Genomic DNA, 6,105 nt, shown 5'->3' with positions numbered 1-6,105 from the left:
GTTGGAAATGCACATGCGCGGCGTTCGCAATGCGAACGCGCATCATTGCCCGGCGACAGCCATCGCCGGGCAATGACCAGAAGAAAGAAGAAAGTGATTGCTAGCGCGATTGCAAGAAGATTGACAGCGGGGAGGGGAAGATGATCGTAGCTGTGCTATCTTAAGCACAGCTACGATAAACTCGGAATGACCCCATAGTCCCTTTGTCAAGACGCACAGTTTTCCAAGGACCAATGGAACTGATAGTGACATCTGAAAGATAAGAGGGGAGAATGAGAGAGAAAGAGAAATAAAGTGTTAGAGAGAGAGAAAGGGTGTCAGGGCGAGAGAGAGGAGTGAAAAAAGAGAGGAAAGCTAGACAGAGAGGGTGTCAGGGAGAGAGAGGGTTAAAGTTTGGAGATAGAGAGACAGAGGAACAAGAGAGGGAGGGAGGGATTACAGCAAGAGGGATACAGAGAGTCGGGATCAAAAGAGAACTAGATGCAGGGTGTCAGGGAGAGAGGGAGGGGGAGCAAGCGGGAGAGGGACAGAGGGTGTCAGAGAGAGAGAAAGACAAGACGGGGGAGAGAGTGTCACAGAGAGAGAGAGAGAGAGGGAAGAGACAGTGATAGGGAGGGGTAGAGCGCAAGAGAGAAAGAGTGTGTCAGGTAGAGCTAAATAGAGAGAGAGAGCATGTCAGGGAAAGAGGGGATGTACTAAAGAGAAAATGCAGTCAAAATCCTGAAAACTAATGTTTTTAACCTGTGGCCGCATTTTCCCTATGTACTATGCCCCTCAATCATGTGCTTCAATGCGGTGGTTAATGCCAAATTTTGCTGGCATTGCCCTATAGAAGCCTATGGGTGTCTTTCTGCATTCTGTCCTGTGAGGGATCCAATCGGAACCCTCCCAGCACCCCCCATGGCCGACACATCCCTCTGCATGCACAGAAACCCGGAAGTGCAGTGATCTTATCCGGAGAGCTGTCCTTTGCGCTACTTATCGCGTATGTAAGCACATATGAAATGAGTACAGTCGCAGTAAGTGGCGCTATGTACCGCATTGTAGAAGCGATGCTTAGTAGTTACCAGGGCCGTCTTTTCGTATGGGCTCAATGGGCTCTTGCCCAAGGGCCCCAGGAGTATAAGGGCCCTAGTCTGATAGCTAAGGGTCCCCTCTTTCCAGGGGTACCAGTTTTTTTTAAAATCGGCCCTAGGGAACCAGAGATATCCGACTTCAAAGCAGTGGTCCCCATCCAAGCCTGTTAATTGCTCTTCCCAGCCAGATATCTCGGGCTCTGTATAACTTAGAGTTTTTCTGAAGGTACATTTGAAAAGCTGGGGCTCTTCACTTTCAGTGGACACTGGCAGCTTGTCTATACTATGCCCAGAACCAGAGATATCAGCTTTCAAGCAGCTGGTCCCTGCTCAAGCTCCACACGTCTAATATGCAGTTTTATATATTTGTTGGTGGATTGCACTGGCTCCTGAACTCTAGTATCCAAGTTTTTAAACAATGTCTGTTTGGATGATGATGAGGGAGGTGTTGTTCAATCTTCTCCTGCCTCTTCCTTTTCTATTTTCAATCGGTCTTCTTCAATTTCACCAAATGTCCCTCAAAAACAGTGAAAAAGAGCAATATTTTGTAGGGTGTCTTAAATTTCAGGGGATTCTAGGTTGTATAACTCATTAGGATGGTTCGTACCGTACTCACGTATAGTACGGAGAATTTCCCACGTATAAAGGTTTCTTTTATGGACCCAAGATTTCACCCAGCTGGATGGTTTGTTCTGTATGTTCTTTCAAATTCTCACCAAGTGGTGTCAAGTCTTCAATGATGTTTTCAAGCACGTAGCGGTTTCTTTTTCCAATTTCTTCCCATGAAGTGGACCTCTACTCCCAATTACCTCCAATCTCGGTATAATGAGATATATATCAGGAGTGGAAGTTTGATAAAAAGTATTTTATTTTATGTGAACAATAAAAATAGTAGCAATAGGGCAAAAAGACTCATAACAAAACGACCAGAAGATGTTAAACCACTATCAAACAAGAGATGAAATGGATCCGGATTATCTCACCTCAGTCAATAATGGTCTGGATGGTTTGTAAGTAGTAAATGGCCCTCACACCAACGCGTTTCGACCGGGAGGTCTTTTTCAAGGTGTGTTATGAGGGCAACTGTACCTCTACTTATACCCCAAAACAGGAAACAGTCATAATGTGGGAGTGGTCAGTCGCAATTAAAATCAATATATTAAAAAACATATTTCACAGGTAAGAACCTTCAGATTCTGTAACTACTTGGTATATGACAACATTGATGGACATTTTATGTACTGATAGATTGTATTACTTATTATATTTATACATATATTGGGCTTTGCGTTCCACCTGTCCGTGGTGGAACGCACCATTTCCGCCGGAAATAGGCAGGGGAACAGGAGATGGTTCCCATTATATTCTGCCGATTGATGGTCCGCATTACGTGCTGCCGGAAGTGACGTGCGTTCCACTCGTCCGCAGTGGAACGCACTCACTGAGATGGTTCCTATTGATGGTCCGCATCATGTGCCGCCGGAAGTGATGTGCGTTCCACTCGTTCACAGTGGAACGCACTCACTGATGGGCAGTCCGCGTCACATGTGACTGGAAGTGACGTGCGTTCCACTCATTCATAGTGGAACGTACTCACTAAAGGATGGTCCGCGGCTTGTGTTTTCCGGAAGTACTGTGCGTTCCACCCGTCTTTAATGGAACGCACTTTCTCCGGATGTGGCAGACTGCAATGAGTGATGCGCACAGTGGTGTGCGTTCCAATCGTTCATAGTGGAACGCACAACCGGGAAATAGCGAGTCCTTTCTATATTCATAGTGATGGTCCAGTTGTGACAAGGGGAAAATTAGTTTGTATCTGAGAAATAAAACCTTGTGAAAAATAAAAAATAATATACTGGTAAAAATAATTACACTTAATTAATGGTAAAATATTTCCATATAATCCTATATAAGAATTTTTTCAGTGATACAGGAAGGGTTGGGTGAAGGGAAACCTTCTGTCAAGAGGGCCTCTTATTCACAGGGTCAATTATGGTGTACATACAATCTATGTTGGCTGGTATTAGTTGGATGGTACCGGAGGGATTAGGAGAGGGAGATCCACTATGGGGAGGATTTCTTCTTTATTAGATTCTCACAGGAACCATTTAATTTCGAAGTCCATATTCATTCCTTTCGGTTGTAGGGTTCCCAAATTAAAAATCGACCGCATCTCCGTCCTTGCTAATCTCTCCTCGATGTCCGTACTTCTCCAATTAAAGGATGTCAGATCATATTGACAAATATGTACGGAAAAATGTCATCACTGAAACAGAGAAAAAATTCCTCATTATTCCTCATCCATCTATCCCAGTCATCTATACTTTACCTAAGATCCATAAAGATCAGGATCACCCACCAGGGAGACCTATTGTTGCGGGAACTAACTCTATAACTTCAAATTTATCTATGTATGTTGATCATGCACTACAACCACTAGTACAAAAAACACCATCCTATTTAAGGGATTCGACAGAGGTCATCCTGGCATTGGAATCTATTGAATGGCAACCAGATTATTTTCTAATAACTGCCGATGTAACCTCCTTATACACAATAATTGATCACCAACATGGTATAGATGCCGTTACATCGTTTTTAGAAAAGGAGGAGATGGAAGGGGATTATAAAACATTCATCATTGAAAGTATAGGATTCATTCTCTCGAATAATTTTTTCTGGTTCAACGAGACTTACTATCTACAACAACATGGTACAGCCATGGGCACCAGGTTCGCCCCAAGTTACGCCAATTTATTTATGGCAAACTGGGAGGAAAATTCCGTCCTCAGTGGCCATGAATATGGGGCGAACCTGGTGCTATGGAAAAGGTATATTGATGACGTTCTGTTTATCTGGAAAGGGGATTCAGAGAGCCTGAGTACCTTCTGCGAACATCTCAACCATAACAGTAAGAATATTCAATTAACATTCGATATCAGTCAAGAATCCGTTCATTTCCTAGACCTACTAATATTTATTGAAGATAATCAACTGAACACACGCACATATATCAAACCCACAGATTGCAACTCCTACATCCCTTCTTCCAGTAACCATCATCCCAACTGGCTCACCTCAGTTCCAAAAAGCCAGTTTCATCGACTACGGAAAAACTGCTCTAAATTGGATGACTATAAAGAACAAGGAAACATTCTGATGAAACAGTTGGAAGGAAAAGGATACAGTAAGACACGACTAGAGGAGCCATATCAGGAATACATAACTATTGATAGAAACATGATGTTGAAACCAACAGTAAAAAAGGATAACAAGAAGAAAGAAGAGAATAAGATTATGTTCATAACCAAATTTAACAGTCAGTATAAGGAGGTGGAACAAATTATTAAGAAGAACTGGAACCTTCTACTTCACGACCCTATTGTAAAAGAATATCTTACAGAAAAACCGCATTTTGTCTACCGGAAAGCAGACAATATTAGAAAAAAGGTTGTCAACAGTGTAGTAGAAGGACCAAAAAATCTCAGAACCATCCGTTCAAAAGGATTTTACAGATGCGGTATGTGCCAAATGTGCAAAAACTGCAAGAGTAAAAACTCTACCATTACCCAGTACACCTCTACATCGAATAAAAAAAGCTTCGAGATCAAGGACTTCATCACCTGTGATAGTAAAAATGTGGTGTACTTGGTTCAATGTACTTGCAATAAGCAATACGTTGGTAGGACCACACGTAAACTGAAAGAAAGGATGAGTGAACACCTCAGAAATATTAAGAAAGGGGTGGAAACTCATGGAATCTCTATGCACTTTAAGAAAGACCATATGTGCAAACCCTCAGAGATTGCCCTATTTTGTGGGATACAGTTAGCCCCTAAAAATTGGAGAAGTACGGACATCGAGGAGAGATTAGCAAGGACGGAGATGCGGTCGATTTTTAATTTGGGAACCCTACAACCGAAAGGAATGAATATGGACTTCGAAATTAAATGGTTCCTGTGAGAATCTAATAAAGAAGAAATCCTCCCCATAGTGGATCTCCCTCTCCTAATCCCTCCGGTACCATCCAACTAATACCAGCCAACATAGATTGTATGTACACCATAATTGACCCTGTGAATAAGAGGCCCTCTTGACAGAAGGTTTCCCTTCACCCAACCCTTCCTGTATCACTGAAAAAATTCTTATATAGGATTATATGGAAATATTTTACCATTAATTAAGTGTAATTATTTTTACCAGTATATTATTTTTTATTTTTCACAAGGTTTTATATCTCAGATACAAACTAATTTTCCCCTTGTCACAACTGGACCATCACTATGAATATAGAAAGGACTCGCTATTTCCCGGTTGTGCGTTCCACTATGAACGATTGGAACGCACACCACTGTGCGCATCACTCATTGCAGTCTGCCACATCCGGAGAAAGTGCGTTCCATTAAAGACGGGTGGAACGCACAGTACTTCCGGAAAACACAAGCCGCGGACCATCCTTTAGTGAGTACGTTCCACTATGAATGAGTGGAACGCACGTCACTTCCAGTCACATGTGACGCGGACTGCCCATCAGTGAGTGCGTTCCACTGTGAACGAGTGGAACGCACATCACTTCCGGCGGCACATGATGCGGACCATCAATAGGAACCATCTCAGTGAGTGCGTTCCACTGCGGACGAGTGGAACGCACGTCACTTCCGGCAGCACGTAATGCGGACCATCAATCGGCAGAATATAATGGGAACCATCTCCTGTTCCCCTGCCTATTTCCGGCGGAAATGGTGCGTTCCACCACGGACAGGTGGAACGCAAAGCCCAATATATGTATAAATATAATAAGTAATACAATCTATCAGTACATAAAATGTCCATCAATGTTGTCATATACCAAGTAGTTACAGAATCTGAAGGTTCTTACCTGTGAAATATGTTTTTTAATATATTGATTTTAATTGCGACTGACCACTCCCACATTATGACTGTTTCCTGTTTTGGGGTATAAGTAGAGGTACAGTTGCCCTCATAACACACCTTGAAAAAGACCTCCCGGTCGAAACGCGTTGGTGTG

The sequence above is a fragment of the Pseudophryne corroboree genome, chromosome 8 (assembly GCF_028390025.1).
Source record: "Pseudophryne corroboree isolate aPseCor3 chromosome 8, aPseCor3.hap2, whole genome shotgun sequence".
NCBI lineage: Eukaryota > Metazoa > Chordata > Amphibia > Anura > Myobatrachidae > Pseudophryne > Pseudophryne corroboree.
The sequence above is the reverse complement of the archived record's forward strand: the minus strand, read 5'-3'. Positions refer to the sequence as shown.